The sequence below is a fragment of the Piliocolobus tephrosceles genome, chromosome X, assembly GCF_002776525.5.
Source record: "Piliocolobus tephrosceles isolate RC106 chromosome X, ASM277652v3, whole genome shotgun sequence".
NCBI classification, from domain to species: Eukaryota; Metazoa; Chordata; class Mammalia; order Primates; family Cercopithecidae; genus Piliocolobus; species Piliocolobus tephrosceles.
Window position 1 is genome coordinate 79,358,462 of NC_045455.1, and position 16,684 is coordinate 79,375,145.

Consider the following 16,684-nt stretch of genomic DNA (forward strand, 5'->3'; position numbering starts at 1 on the left):
CCTAATATTTTTCACCACATACTAAACATTGCAGTCATTCGACCAATATTTATTGAGCACCTACTATGTGCCAGGCATTGTTCCAGGCTGTGAGGATACAAGTAGTGAGCAAGACCAGCCTTCTTACAGAGGAGCCAGTCAAAACAAACATAAACATAGTTTATACAATTTCATGTAATGATACTGCTGTGAGGGGGGAAAAGGTAAATTCATTTTAGGAACAATTGTGGGAAGAGGAGGGTGATTTTCTTTTATATTTTTTCCCCAAAGCATAGTTTCCTGCTTCATAGTACCTATTTCTTCTAAAGGTAGCATTTCCTTCTACCTTCGACCCTTGATTTGTCCATTTTTTTTTTTTTTTTTTTGGCCAAAGTGTATTGATTATCTCTTCAAAGTGTGCATAAGTGCATCTCTTCCTTACTTTTCTAGAATGCCACAGATGCCCACCACATCATGCCGAGATGGTTGCAATGGCTTCCCAATTGGTGTCCTTACCTCTTATCTCTACAAACTTTTCTCCCTCACCCCCGTCCACCTTCTAGCCTGTGTAGATTATTCTTCCTGGGACGTCACTGCCCATGTTGCATCACTTTTCAACTCCACTTCAAGTTCCAGGACAACAATGAGGTGTAAATACCTGGGTTTTGGAGTCAGGCAGCCTGGAAGGGATAGTGTGTGTGTCCCTCAGTTTCCTCACTGTAAAATGCAGATGATAATTCTCCCATGAGAGGTCGTGAGAGGGAAATGAGAGGAGGTGTGGGAAGCGCCAGTCCAGTTCCCGGTTGGGGGACTCTCACAATGAAACAGCATCTGATCCTCACTGCTGAGTCAAGACAGTCCATCGCTCTCTTGTCTCAATCCTTTAGAAAGTATTTGGTGACGAACTGCCGCGTTAACATTATTTTTCTTATCTACCCAACTAGTTTGACAATTCTCCTAGGAAAACTGAGGCTTTTCTACTCAAAGCCTCAGGGAATTCTGCACATAGCAGGCATTCTGCCTTCATGATTGAACAAGTTGGGCCTGCGTCAGTGTCAGGCCAGGGTGGCAAGTAGGCTGAAGTGCAGCCTACACTCTGCTGTGAGGCCGGCACCTGCAGGACTGCACCCACTGAGGCAGGGTGGAGGCCCAGGGGGTGCAGGACAGTAGGTGTTCATGCTCTCTTCTCAAGTTGGAGCTGAAATTTCTACCCTGTGAAGACCTGCCTGACACCTCCCTGTGCCCATTCCCCTATGGTGACACGCAAAGTTGTGAGATAATCATTGGTACGTATCTCTCTCTCTTAGGCTGCATTTACTAAGGGCCAGTGCTCTGTGTTCATATAGTTAACTCGGGTGCCTGGTTTTTGAACTTAGGAAAGCGTTCAATAATGATTACGGAATGAAAGATGACTTTCAAGGAAAGTCCGAATGGGAGGCAGAAAAACTGCAGCATCAGGACAGAATTACAGATAAAATTTAGAGAGGAGACTTGAGGTAGGAGGAGTGTGGAGGCTTTGATTCCTAGTTATTACTCTGACTGGAAACATTATCATGCTAGCTCAAACTTAAGGTACAAGAGACGTACAAAGCAGAATCTTTGCATCCATGGATGACTACAGACTTTGTTACAATCTGTTTTTTTATTTTTTAATACTATTTTATTTATACTCACTATGAAAAAATGGTTATACTATCATGTTTACATAGATGCTAATATTGGAAACAGAATTCAGTAACAAATTACATTTAAATTTTAAAAAGAACACACAAACATTAAAACACTGATTGGTTAAAGGAAGCGGAGTTTGAGGAAAAACCATTAGCTATAATTTTTATTTTCATTAAAGAGCAGCACCCTCTGAGAAGAATCAAATCAATCAGTAACATTCATCTATACCATAAAATAATAAGTACAAAGGAAAGTTAGTGATTGTACTGATTTTGCTTTTACTAAGCCATTTTACGTTCCTCGCACTCAATGTGAATAAATAAAACATAATCTGAAGAAAAATATCTCCTTATTATTATTCGCAATAAAAAAATCGGCTTCATTCTGCAGGCCTGGGCAGACTGTACAATAGAGAGCACTTAACGGCTCAAGTGGATCAATGTACCGGTTTGATTCTGATCCACGGAATAGAATCTCATCCATATTTGGTGGCTGGACTAACTCCATGGGAGCTGTGACAGACTGAACCATTTTTGTGGTATCCTCAGATCTCACTAAATAAGAAAAGACCCTACCCCAGAAAATATAACAATCGACCTGTCCATAAATTTTATCTATATGCTTGCTCTTCAGTATAAGTTGGAAAAAGAGGCCCTTTCTTGAGCACATGGATAAAAGTACTGCCGTCTAAAGATTGCTGGATCGACATTGTGTTGTTATAATTAAGAAAAGGTACACATTGAAACCACTGTCCGATTAAGAAACTTCCACAACTTGTCTCAATTCTTCAAAGAATGGAGTAAGTTTCTTTTCTAGGCTGACAATTAGTCCTGTATTGGCATTGCTGCTGGCTATGAAACTCACTACCAAAGGTAATGATTTAATTGAATCACCTGGTAGGTGTAACAGTAACAGATGATACTTTTATTTTTTGAAAGTCCAAGTTTGCTCCTTTGGTCTGTTGCAAGGGCAAAAGTAGATGAGAAACCAGGTCTCAAAGCATGCTCTGGAGCATTATCATTGGCCACTTTAAAACAGGTACTCCAACTCTGACACAACAATAGCGTGGAGCCCTTCAACACTTGGCAACATTTTATACATGAATCGCTTTAGGTCATCCGCCATGATGAACTCCCTTCTCTTGCAGGATCAGTCTCCATGCATGGGGGTTCTGGGCCGCCCGGTTCTCTTCACTGTCACTTCAGGGACAGCTTCAAAGACCACAATCTGGTTTTATGTTGGGTATATGGCAAATGCAAAGAATCGACTCTTGGGGTGAGGAAGCTGCCCTTCCTACCACTGTTTTATAGCCTGAGGGAGCTCATGTTAGGCCAAGACCTTATCATCTTTCAGAAAACAGATCTCAGTTTTGCCATGGTTTTGAGGTCCTGAACCAAAATTTCACTGGCGGTTCTACCAAATCACCACCTCTGACTGAGTCTCTCTCCTCTCATATGATTCCCGTAACAGAATGTTTTGGTGGAAGTTCTGTTAACCAGTAAAACCACAGCCAATCAAAAAATCACCGATAAAGCAAAGTCTAGCTTTCCATTAACCAGGACAGTCAGCTTCTGTAAAATGGAGTGTCAACACTGCGCCTTCTGTACTAGGCCAAGTGTTTTCTCCTTCTTGGAACTCACCAGATCTTATTGTTCTCGAGTGGAATGGATTAACTTTCTATACTAGCCTTGAGGAATACATGACAGGAATTCTATCAGTGACAGACTAATGTTTAGGCAGGAAAAAGTCATCATCATGCAGAAATATCCTGATATGTAAATGAGAACGTACAGAAAAAAGCTGACTAGACATCCTCTAAATCAAAGGCCTGCCAAGAGTCAAGAGAATTCCGCGAACTGAAAAAGACTCCATGCCAGAATCATGAGCCAGCGCTGCAGAGGTTATAATTTTTCTCTGCATTGTGTCCTCCGCATTATGCTCATATACGAGAAGAAAACTGAGATAGTGATTGGACCATTTCTTTTCTTAATTTAATTTAAAAAAACTTGAGCCACAAGGTATCAATTCTGAGGACCTAATTAGTTTACCGGCAATAAAGTCTACAACCAGCATAATCCTTAAAATATAATCTGTAGCCCTTACCAGTTCCGCTGTTTCCTGGTGTTTCTCACCCAGGACGATCTCAAACCCAACACGTAGCCAGGAGCAGGGGTATCTGGGCCAATGCAGAAAGAAGACTTTGAGGTTAAGGCATGGTATTTAAGGTTCTGCTGCAAATGTTGTTTTAAACAAATCACCATTCAACTACAACGGTATAATAATGCAAAAATGCCATCTGCCATGAAGAAAGTGCAGTGCTTTGAGAACTAGAAAAAGCAGTTAAATTTAAGGCCTTGCTTTATATTTCAGAGCTGCTATCGGGGCCTATTGGAGGTATGACTTTCCTGCGCACAGGAGCAAACTGAAAACTGCCCTTGTGTGGTTTTATTCCACCTTCACCCCTGCAGCAAATGCCTTTTCTGTGAGGAGCTACGGGCTGATGGGGAATCAAGAAGTGGTTCCTCCTCAGTGGCGTTTCTGAGTGGGTTCCAGGAGTCCACAGTGACCTTAAGAGGCAGGCTACTTGGGGGGCAGCCAGGCCGTGAGACGAGAAAGTTGTTAAGTAACATTGTGTGTGCCCATAAATTTGTATCTTCTATTAGATTAGATAATATATCTCACATGCTGGGTTGTTAAGCAAATAAATATGCGTAAGGAAATTACAATCCACATAATTATATGAGTCGTTTCAACCACCACTCACCCCCAGAGTGATTATATTTTCTTGTGCCTATGCCAGTGCAGCCCAGTTGCTCTGTCACTGGCAATGGGGACAGGATCCCCTTACTCCGAAAAGCAAATCAGGAACAAACAGGGCAAGTGAGAGGACATCAGGGCCCAGAAACATGTGAGAAACAGCAGCTCAGAAGGGTCTCCAGGCTGATGGGCGGGTGATCTATATTCTTGTTGGGCTGACAACCCTTCTAGGGCTTCGGGCTCCAGGTGCTGGCAAGAAATCTCAGAAGTGGGGTGGGAGAGACGCGAGGCGACCCACGCAGGCAGAAGGCTCCCACCCCACCCCGGGACCCCCCCCCACCCCCGACAGCAGGCCGGGATCGCCGGCAGGGGCTGAGCCTGGGGTCGCGCAGGGGGACCCAGAGGGCAGCCAGGGGCGGGGGGTGGGGAAGAGGCGGGAACCCAGGGGCGGACCGCTGCGAGGTGTACTCCCTCGCCAGCCCCGCGCCGCGAGTTTCCGCGCACGTGGCCGTGGGGCCGGCCTCGCACCCGCCCCCCGCCGGGCCCGCGCAGCCCCCTCCTCTGCGGTTCCCGGAGCGGCCAGAGCGCGCGGCGGCGGGCGGGGGCGGGCCGCAAGCAGGGCTCCCTGGCCGCTTTCCAGGTCGGCGCACTAATACGGGCGATGAGGCTTCGCGGCTCCAGTCTGACTGACGCCGGCTGGGGCCGCCGCCGCCGCCGCCGCCGCCGCCGCTGCAGCCGCTGTCTCGGTCCCCGCCGCCGCCGCCGCCGCCGGGCCCTGCAGGCGCTGGGCGCGCGCAGCCAGGCAGTGAGTGCGCGGCGCTCGGAGCGGGCGGCCGGGGGACCACCGCGGGGGCGGGGTGGGGGGCGCCGGACCTGGGTGGGGGAGGGATGAGTGGCACCGCGGGGACAGGTAAGACGTGCCCTCCCCGGCCGCGCTGCTTGTGTGCGTGCGTGTGAGCGCGTTGAGTGGAGGGTTAAGTTGCTCGTCCTCGGGGCAGCCTGGGAGGCTCCTCGGCGTGTGGCTTGGCTCCTGGCGCTCGCCGTCCCGGTGCTTCTCGGTGGGGCCTGTCTTGTGGGGGTGGGCGCGGAGCCGGAGGGGACCGCTCCGGGGACTTGGCCGCAGCGCCGCTCGCCTTCCTTGCGCCTGCATCCGCCCGCGCCGCGGGCCCCGGGACCTGTCAGGGGATGCTCGTCCTGCGGCGGGGGCGGCGGCCGGGCTGGAGCTGGGGCCCGGGGCGTAGGCAGGGACTAGGATGGGCGCCAGAGGAGTCGCTTGTTGTAGCTGGAGAGCGGGGACAGCGGACAGAGGGGGCGGCGGGGGTCGTCATTGTGACTCTTGGGGGGCCACTTTTAAACTCGCCAGTGCCGCATTGGCCTCGTTGGCCTTCTGTTTCGTAGGCTTTTTGCTTTGCTTACCTTTGAGGCATGCGAAGTGAGAAAAAAGTTAGGAATGTTGTTCAAGTGTCTCCGGGCTCGCGCTTGGACTGTGTCGGAGCCCGGGTGTTTGTCTTTTCCTTGGCCCGCCCCTCGATGCCAGCTCTCCGCAGAGGGGAGGGGGCGAGGTGGGGAGCAGATACAGGAGACTGCCTGACGCCAGCTTTGTGATCGGAAGGAGGAGCGCGGGGAAAGCATTTTTATGGATGGCTAATCGCTGACAAGTCTTCCCGTTACTATTCCTTCCTCCTCCCGCCCTTGACCGTGGACATTTGAAATAATAGTTTGGAAATACTACGTTGACTGATTTCTGGGCTGGAGTGGGTACTCCTGAGAAGTAACCTACAAATGATACAAATCGAGTTTGGGGATAAAATTGTATGTAAATTCTTTACCCAGTAGTTTACAGTGAGATACACACCCACAAGGGCACTGTGTGGAGTGCTTTGGATGGATCCAGTTTACTAGTACCATTTCGGTGGCTTGCCGGATTTCTTGGATGATCTTTTGGAAATGTAGGTTAGCAAGAAGCGTGGAGGCTGACCGTCAAGTCGTGAGGCATTTAATAATGCTGCCTCCTAAGCAGTAACTGAGCGGAACGTTTGTGGCATCCGTCTGGGAAAGTGAAATGTGACTACTACAAGCATATCTCCTGCCTTAGCATTCCTCCAAGTGTGAGGAAATGAATGCCTTTGGATGTTTACATTTTAAAAATAGTGATCTATATTTAAGAAGGCATTTAAAATAAAAGCCAAAGACATTCTCAACTCCAAATAGACAAAGATTCAATAAATGAGTTTCCCTGTGCTTGTAGGAAAGCATCAACACAATTTTAGACTGCTTTTAGGTTTGTGGTTATCCAAGGAGGCTTCAGATGAGAAAAGGATGTGACGCTTTATAAATAAGGAGCATTTTAAATACAAGATGACAGAAATTTCAAGTACTGTATCCGAAAAACAACTTTTAGTGGCAATAATCACCTTCGCTGATGGCAAGACAGCTGTCTACCAGACAGCCTTCGGCCTCTTAATGTATTCTGACTCAACCAACTCCCATTTTTATGCTTGACTGGTTATCTTTGTCAGAGCTGTTTTATGCTTGAGCTCTGTGGTTTCAAACTATGCTTAAGGGAATGCCAACATACTCTTGATCTGAACAAACTCATTTTTATCTACAGTGTTTACTAAAAATCAAAGACGTAAACAAATTTTGGGTTAAACCTCTAAGTACTTTAGAATTACCACATCTTTGTCATCAGTCTTTCAAAGTCAACATGAACTATTTGGCTTTTCTCCTTTTAAAATCTTTTTTTAACTTATATTTTCCTAGTTAATGAGTAATCAGAAAATATTCACAGATGTCAACTCTTGCATCTCTGATTGCCCAAGACATGGGATGAGAAAGAAGAGTTTTATTTTGTTTTTTAAATGAAACATTACTAAAGATACCCATACATAATAAACAACTGGTACACTATTTATCTCTACTAATCATATGGTCAGTCGGAGGGAAAAAAGTCTGTCCAGAAATTGTTTAAGGAAGATGAAAATATTCAATGTCAGCATGAAAATACTCAATATATTTTCCAAATAGTTTAATTCTGATTAATGAGAGTGCAATATGCGTTGCCAAACTGGAGGGATAGTGTTTCATAAATGATCGCTATAGCATTAAGGTAACTAGTTTATATCTGACATTCCCTCTGTAATAAATAAGACAGCAGTTTCATCATGTTCTGCTTTAATATGTGGGAAGTAATCCTTATCCACAGGATGTACTCTCATTTAAGGGAAGGTAAAGGTTATGACAAATATGTGGTTTTTCTGATGTGCCAAACATACTATGCTAAGTTTTAAAGCTTTAACGAAGCTTAGTGCAGATTTTCTGTATATTGTTTGGACACTTAGAGAGGAATTAAAAAACGCGAAACTGTCCAGAATAAAGCAGTAAATATAGCAGTACATTGAAACCATGAATCTTCTCTAATAGTTGTAATTTTAGGCTGTTGGATTTATATTTCCTTGGTTACTGTTGCTAGTGAGTTGAAAAGTTATTCTAAAGCCAAAAAAAAAAAAAAATGCAAACAGTAAATTCTTAAGTACTTATAATAGTGTGAGCATTTTCACAATGTTTCATGTTATCCTGGTGAATGTCCGTGTCCTAAGTAAGGACATTAAAAAAAATAAACAATTATCCCCTAGTAATAAACTAACCTTTTAAAATAAATATTCCAGTAAGTTATGTCTCTTAAGAAACTTGTGTCAACTAAAGTTGTTAGGATTTCAAGATATCTGTTAGCATTAGAAGTCATTATACCCATGAAAACTGGATATTCTTCTTGCCTGTTGGTCTTCATCCTGACACTTCCTACCCCAAAATCATGAGGTGACACCTCAGCCGCACTTGCCTGACTTATATTCTGCTCTCCTTTAGTGTCGGCCTCCTTATGTGTTAGGCTGACTCAAGACCACTTTTCCAGGCTTATCTTCCCAGTCTTTCCCTATTTTATGCTGCAATTAAAATAGCGAATGCTGGTTTCCACGCATATCCTGGCTTTCCTCTCCTGTGCACCTTTACCCCACGCTGAGGCCTTCCCAGCTTCCCCACCTCCCACCAGATCCTCGAATGTGACTTCTTTATCTTGTATGCCCTGTTCAGGCGCTGCCTTCACTGGACTTTCTGTGATGACCCTGGTCCCAGGTATGTCCTTCTTCGAGCGCCTGTGGCTTTTTGCCTTTTCAACTCTTGTCTGTCTTGTATTAAGTTACTCATAGACTAATTTATTTCTTCCCCTCAGACCGTCCTTACAAGATCCAGGAAGGAAGGGACTGTTTCATCTACCTTTTTTATTCCCTAAATGTGGACCACAGTGCCCTTTATAGTACTCTATAAAATAACAACAAATACATGACACATTTTTTCACTGAACCCTTGGTCCCTCCTGAAATAAAATCTGTAAAAGCATTTCATCCATAGGATAAGGTCCATCTTTCAAGAAGCTGGTGTTGAATCTGAGCTGAGGACTTGTTACGAGGCCTGAAATCACCTCAGCCCAGTTGAGAGCCTGCTGCTTCTGAATATTGTGGCTGAGCTACAGTCAGGAAAGCTTCTATGATACTCTTATTGCATTAGCAATTTTCCATATCAGATTCACTAAATACACAATGGAAGCCATTTAGTAGAAAAACAGATTTTAATGTGATATGGCTACCACAATGAAACACTAATGTGATTCCACAGAAAATTGCTAACACGATATGCTGATTCCCCCCGCCACCATAGCCGCATAAAAATTGATACTGTTTTTAGTGTATATATTTCAAACTATGCTCACAAAAGGAAAGCAGACTTCTACTGAGATGAGCTGCTGCTTTGTTCACATCGGGTGTATAAAGGATCTTGTTATCAGCCTTGTCAGAGGCTGAATCTCCTTTCTGTGCCTGGTCATTCTGTTATAGAAAGCAGTACTAACTCTCATTTTTAAAATATATCATGTTCTGTGTAATGATCCAGTACTAAAGTTAATATGATGTGAAAAAATAGAATTTGCTTATAAATATCATGCCTGTATAATATATTCAATTGTACCATTTTAATTGGGAAGCTCTAATCAACTCAAAACCCATTTTTCAAGAATCAAAACGACTCCAATATAAAATTTAAATTCAGAATTTAAAATTAAATGCACAAATATTAAGAAATGGATTGTAGGCCGGGTGCGGTGGCTCACGCTTGTAATCCTAGCACTTTGGGAGGCCCAGGCAGGCAGATCACGAGGTCAGGGGAACGAGACCACGGTGAAACCCCATCTCTACTAAAAATACAAAAAAATTAGCTGGACATGGTGGCGGGCGCCTGTAGTCCCAGCTACTCGGGAAACTGAGGCAGGAGAATGGCGTGAACCCATGAGGCAGAGCTTGCAGTGAGCTGAGATCGCGCCACTGTACTCCAGCCTGGGCGACAGAGTGAGACTCTGTTTAAAAAATAAATAAATAGATAAAGGACGGTAGATGTGTGTGTGCACAAGGCTGTAACACTTTAGAAATCATAAGCACTGAAGAGATTATGGTTCTTCCCCCTCACTCCCCAGCCCACATTTAATTCAAAGAAAAAAGTTTAACCCAGAGAATAATTGTAAAGGAGACATAGGTAGTTCTGATTTTCTCCTATAATGACAATTTTCAGTTCCTCTTTTTTAGATATGAAATATCCAAATCTCTCTCTGTCTCATTCTTTGCTGCTCTGATTAGCTGATGTCACTGGTGGGGATTATTTTTATGTGAATTTCCCCTTGGGGAAATTTAATACTTAGTATCTGATCACTTCCTTTTCTTTTTCATATTTAATTCTGAGGGACTATAAATAGAAAACATGTACTCCTCAGTCCCAGGGAGAGTTTGGTGCTGCAGTTGTGAAAAGCAATCTTCAGTTTACAAGCACTGGGTGTGCCAGGGATGTCCATTCATTCTAGGACTCCAGTTGCCAGTTTTCTGTCACTAAACGAAGGAATCTGGACAGCATACATGTGGTCTTGGGGCCACTCAAACGTGTTGGTGACGTTGGGGATTCTGAGTTGAGGATTCTGATGACTTAGAGTTTGCAAGTAGTGGAAGTGTGAACCCTGTGAGGTAGCCACGTCCTGAACTCACTGACCCCGGAAGCGCATCCCTAGATAGACTGGGCCATTTGCCTTAAATCACTGCTTTAATCTATGGAATACCTTCTTCCATATAGCCTGTTAATTTTTACTTTTAATCTGTTAAAGTGCTTAGAAGCCTATCAAATATAGATTTACTTTGGTTACTGTGTATTTTGATTTGTTTGCACAAAATGCAGTAATTGTGCAGTGGTTAATGTCGTTCTAAAGGATTTTGTCCTAAGTACTTATGGGCTATGGAAGGTTTACAGCAGATTTGCAGATCTTTTTTAAGAAGCATTTGATGGATGGTAGCATTCAACTGAAGTGCCAGGGGTTGCTTTCTGAATTCTTCTATCTAAATTTAACTGACTTGGTAGTACCACATTTCAGGAATTAATGGTAACACAGAAAGGGATTCACAGATTCCATCAGTTTCCCACTTTGTGGCAGAACATTTAACATCTCTTATCTGTACACTTCATCATAAGTTCATGAATTCATCTTGCTCCTTTCTTTGCTGAGAATCACAGAGTTTGGCTGAGAGAAGGATTGAGGAAGGAAGAGTAAGTGTTGTTGTTTTTTTTTTTTTTTGAGACAGAGTGTCACTCTGTTGCCCAGGCTGGAGTGTAGTGGCACCATCTCTGCTCACTGCAAGCTCCGCCTCCAGGGTTCACACCATTCTCCTGCCTCAACCTACCAAGTAGCTGGGACTATAGACACCCACCGCCACGCCCGGCTTATTTTTTGTATTTTTAGTAGAGACTGGGTTTCTCCGTCTTAGCCAAGATGGTCTTGATCTTGTGATCTCGTGATCTCGTGATCCGCCCGCCTTGGCCTCCCAAAGTGCTGGGATTACAGCGTGAGCCACCGCGCCCTGCCCAAGAGTAAGTCATTTTAAGGCTTGGGCAGTAGCACTGTTGAGAAGTTCGAGGCACCTAAGTATGGAAAGAGGGTGTTGCAGAAAGCAGATTGGCAGATGCCAAAAGTGGACATCACATAATTGAATTAGTGTTAGCAGTATGAAAGGCACCTGCATTATGAGTTACGAGGATCCTAGTGAGCTGGCCAGGGCAGTACATCAGCACTCATGACATTGTTTCTAGGGGAAAGTGAATTCCAGTTTCCAAATCACTACACAGGATTGAGCACAACTTGTTCATAAAGCAAGACCGCCAGTGATTGATGATATGGGTGATTATTATTAATGATATAAGTGATTATTAGAAGCCAAGATTGAATATGGTAATGAATATGGAAGATGAAAAATGTATTAAGCTAAAAAGATTTTAGGTCTCATGTGGTTTTCTTTCTCTTGTTTATGCATTTAGTCATTCTTTGTTTTCTAGTGGAAGTAGAATTTTATTTTTAGGAATAGGAGTTGAATAAAATATTTGTCAAAGACAAATGTTTTTATGGACCTAAAAGCTTCCCTTTCAGCTTATTGACTATATGTTTACACAGAGCAGTCATTAGGTGTTGGCTGTGTTTGCAAATAATGACAAGTTAGTATTATTTCAAAGGAGTGGCAGTTTTACTTGCTTTCTGTTGTCATTACATCTAATTTTATTGCAAGATATTCTAAATACACTTCATTTTTTTAAAGTTGTATTGGTTATATCTTGGAGTTTCAAAGTGTTGCAATTTTGTGGGTATAGGAATCACTTTAGAAGGTGGAAAATGTAAATTTATGGGGCTTGTATAGGATATTTATTCAACCATTATTTACTCTGTGCCTATTATATCTACACTGCCTATGAGGCCCCAGAACAGGCCCTGGGGACTACACAACGAAATAAAGTGACGAAAATAAAATCCCAGTCTCCAGGGTTTCATAGCGTAGTTAGCGTGAAAGAGATCAAGAGGCAAATACTAAAATATTTCTCCAGTAGTAAGATGTCTTACCTCCCCAAACTGTAATCTATTTGGGTTTATTTCTCTATTCAGCTGGCCTTGTGAGTCAGTGGCTTCTGCATCAACAGATTCAATCAACTGCAAATGAAAAATATTTAGGAAAAAAATAAAAATAATACAAATTAAAAATAAGATGAAAATAAAAACCGTTTACATAGCATTTACAGTATAGTAGGTATTGTAAGTAAGCTAAGATGATTTAAAGTATAAGGGAGGATGTGGTAGGTTATATGCAAATATACCATTTTACGCAAGGGACTTGAGCATCCTTGGATTTTGCTGTCTGGGCATTCTGGCCTGATTTTCCCGTAGATACCTGGGGATGACTGTATTTTTCCTGATCAGACTTCCGTATTTTCTGTGTGTGAATTTTTAGTCAGTCTTGTCAAGGATAATGAGAATGATCCCATTTGGGATTTGGGAGGTAAACTAGAAGGTAGAGGTAGAATAGAAGAGACATAAACAGGAAGAGATTCTGTCAGGAAGTCCTTGTGAGAACTTAGAGATGCTGAGAACATCCCTAGGCCATGGAATTTCATTGCTTACTCAGTCTGTCAGGAGGAGGACCCAGCCTTTGTACAGTTTCCTCCTGTTTTTCCCTGCTGTCCTTTACTGGTTCAAGGGTGAGTTTGCATGGCTGGTCCTATAGGAAACCCCATCCAACCCTTTTAGCCAGCCAGGGGCCTCCAGACCACCTTGAGTACAGTCCTCTAGGAACTGTTGTAGTAGTGCAGCCGTTACTTGTCTGATAATAATGTGTTTCGATTGCTCTCTCAATAATGTTATAGAGGAAAGGGACCATGTCTTATCTGGAAATACTCAGCTGCTAGGGTAGTGTTCATTTCATTGTTGATACTTGAACCACTCCACCTTTCACTTCCCTAAATATGTTGGGGTTTCAATGACCCCACCTTTCTTTTCCCTAAATAGGTTGGTTTTTGTAGGGTGAGGTGGAAGGAAGGACAAGGAATTTGGATTTAATCTGTAGGCAAAGGAGAACTATTCAATTTTAACCCGTAGTCAAGAGAACTATTAAATGGTTTGAACAGAAGAATCACATGATCAAAGGGGTATTTGGAAGAGTAAAGACAAATTCAAGTGGTGTGCGTGCTTTTAAATGGCCACAACTCCTAGCTAAGCAGTTGACACACCATCTCCACTGCTTCATTCTTCTCTTTAGCAAATAAAAATCCGAGCTTCCCCGGCTGGGCATGGTGGCTTATACCTGCAATCCCAGCACTTCGGGAGGCTGAGGCAGGTGGATCACCTGAGGTTGGGGGTTCAAGACCAGCCTGACCAACATGTAGAAACCCCGTCTCTCCTAAAAATACAAAATTAGCTGGGCATGGTGGCACATACCTGTAATCCCAGCTACTGGGGAGGCTGAGGCAGGATAATCGCTTGAGCCTGGGAGGCGGTGGTTGCAGTGAGCTGAGATCGTGCCATTGTACTCCATCCTGGGAAATGAGTGAAACTCTGTCTCAAAAAATAAAAATAAAATTGAGCTTTCCCGAACAGCAGTTCATAACACGGCTTGTTTGTGATTCTTTATCAGTTTATGAACTCCACCCCCCAGGCAGCCTTTTGCCAGGAAACAGCCTTCCTCGAGACACACACATCTATAAAATTTTAAAAATTGCCCACACATCATTAAAAAAAATATATGAAAAAGATTATTTATAGCCATTTAACACTTTGCAAGTATTCACAGACAGGTTATGCTCTATATAATATTACCTTAAGTAGATAGACTATGCATAGGAAGTAGGGAATGCATTATATAATTCTGTCTTTCAAAGAAATTTGTTGTATCGTGTTAGTAAAGCAATGGGCTTTAGGTTAGAACTTCAGTTAATTACATGGGGCTTAATGATACAATAGTTGGCCAGGTGCAGTGGCTCACACCTGTAATCCCAGCACTTTGGGAGGCCAAGCGGGGGAGGAGTTTGAGAGCAGCCTGGACGTGGTGAAAACCCTTCTATGAGAAAAATATTTTTAAAAATGTAGCTGGTCTTGGTGGGGTGTGCCTGTAGTCCCAGATACTCAGGAGGCTGCAGGGGGAGGATCTATTGAGCCTGGCAGATTGAGGCTGCAGTGAGCCGTGGTCATGTCACTGCACTCCATCCTGGGTGACAGAACAAGACCCTGTCTCAAAATAGTAATAATAATAATAATAATACAATAGTTAATGATATTGATAAAACTGGATTTTGCTTTCATTCATTCAACATTTATTGATGGTCTCCTGCATGCTAGTTAGGCAGTACAGACTGCAGTGTGGCTTGGCTTGTGGCCTGGTAGGAGACTAGGCATCTCTGGAGAAAACACTTACCAAATCTGGGAATTCAAGTGTGGTAACGTGCTGTTGTGAGTGACGGTGCATGGTAGGTGCTGTGGAAGCCCAGAGGAGCAGCAGAGAACTGATCGGTGCTGTTGCCTGGGGGCCTCCAGGGAAGGTTTCCAGGAAGTTGGCTTCCAGCTCTGTTTTAAAGGAGGAGCAGGAAAGATAGAGCTGCACAGGGGCCTTCTGGACAGGCAGGGATGGGCAAAGGGAGTGAAAAGAGATGAGGCTGGGAATGTAGTCTGGGGAGGCCAGATTGCGAACAGCCTTATTTGAAATTGATGTTACAAGCATCAACTCACAATCCCACCTTATGATATTTAGTGGGCTTTTAAATGTAAAATGTATGGATACCTACTCAGAGTGGAAATTTGGGGGATTCACTCTTGGTGGTGTACATTCCATGGGTTTGGACAAGGTGTATCATGACATGTATCCAGCATGGTAGTAGCCGGCAGAGTCGTCTCATTGCCCTGCAAATCCTCTGTGATCTGTGTTTTCATCCCTCCTTCTTCTCATATTCACTATGGTTCCATCTCTGCATTCCAACACAGTGCATTTGAGGATCCTGGAGTCACTAGTAGTTAAATTTTAGTTTAAAGAGATTGTTTTCAATTTTTTTTTTGGCACCTTTTAACTCCCACAGTGAAGCCTACAGGAGGAATAAACAGAAGTGTTGTTTGATAGTATACAATAATATTATCTTAGTTTACAGTTTTTAAATTGCTTTATCTCACATACCTTCAGTACTTCTGCACAAAGGGTAGTGACTGTTGTTTCCATTTTACAGAGGAGGAAACAGTATGGAAGTGATTAATTGAAGATGACAGTGATGGCACTAGCACTCAGACTGGAGTCTTCTTCCTCCATTCTTGTGTTTTACTCATTATATCATGTTGCTTCTTGTTTCTGGAAGCATTAAATTGTGGGCCTTCCAAACTTAAATAATAAAATAACACATTTGTGGGGTGGCATACAATGTTTCCAAGAATATGCTGACTATATGTGTGTGTGTGTAAATTATATACAGTTTATTACATATGTGTAAAGAATGTAAGTTGCAATACTAGAAACTTACACCGTGATCTCTACAAGGTAGCGTTGGCCTTCTCTTTGATCACTGTTATGTTGGCTTACCATTGAAATGTTTAAATAATGATCTTAATATTCAAACTCTCACATGCAAAAACGTACAGCATTCTAAACCTACCTTAAGTGACCCAAACTATTAGGCATGACCTTTAGACTCCCCTCTTTGCTGCTTTAATGCCCATTCTACTTCCTTTCACTACATAGCAAACAGGCAATGGAATAGTGATTCTGTCTTCCAAAGAAGTGATAACGAGCAGCAATAAAAACTGTATCTAGTCTCTTTAATTTAAAAAACAATTCAAAATCTCCAGTGAAACTTTAAAAATGATATCCAATCAACAGAAACATTCTAGCCAAAAATTCAAACTGTACGAGTGGCCAAGAGAACTATATCTCAGAGATGTAAGTAAACGTAGACCAAGGCTTCCCAAGTGGCTTTTTAAGTATAAATTCCTGTGACATCTGCTTACCGTAGTACATCATACCATGAGCACAAGGCTGCCTGGTAAACCAAGAGTCTTCATTTGGGCCACATATATCCCTTTTAGTCATGGCCTTCGGTTTCATGTGAAATCCAGTGTTTATATAAAAAATCACGCTGTTGTTGGAGAGTTTCTGATTTTACAGTGAGATTGTTTGTGTTTTGTATGTGTTGTTTCTCCTTCCACCATAATTAGTTATTTAGTTGCTAATTTATTTTTATTTTCACTTCTTTGTTTTTCCTTTTGACTATTTTATCAGATGAAACTCAAGCAATTATTGTGTCCCTTCCTCTGGGCCACAGTATGCCCAAATTCAGGAGAGATGATAATGTATTTTTAAAATGAACTTCAAATATTCATATATTTAGTTGTGTGTCG

General features: G+C 42.9%; 1 protein-coding gene and 1 pseudogene across 2 annotated transcripts in view; one reads left to right on the forward strand and one right to left on the reverse strand.

The window, feature by feature from the left end:
- Positions 1-2,406: 2,406 nt before the first annotated feature.
- Positions 2,407-2,775, reverse strand: LOC111540406 (annotated as a pseudogene).
- Positions 2,776-5,052: 2,277 nt separating this feature from the next.
- Positions 5,053-16,684, forward strand: part of SMAD9 (SMAD family member 9) — a 74,720-nt gene continuing 63,088 nt past the window's right edge. Inside the window, exon 1 of one of the 2 annotated variants that reach the window (XM_023208829.2) lies at positions 5,053-5,212. The gene's annotated coding sequence lies outside the window, so the exon portion shown is untranslated. The remainder of the gene's footprint in view (positions 5,213-16,684) is intronic. The other variant, XM_023208830.2, reaches the window with a different exon arrangement.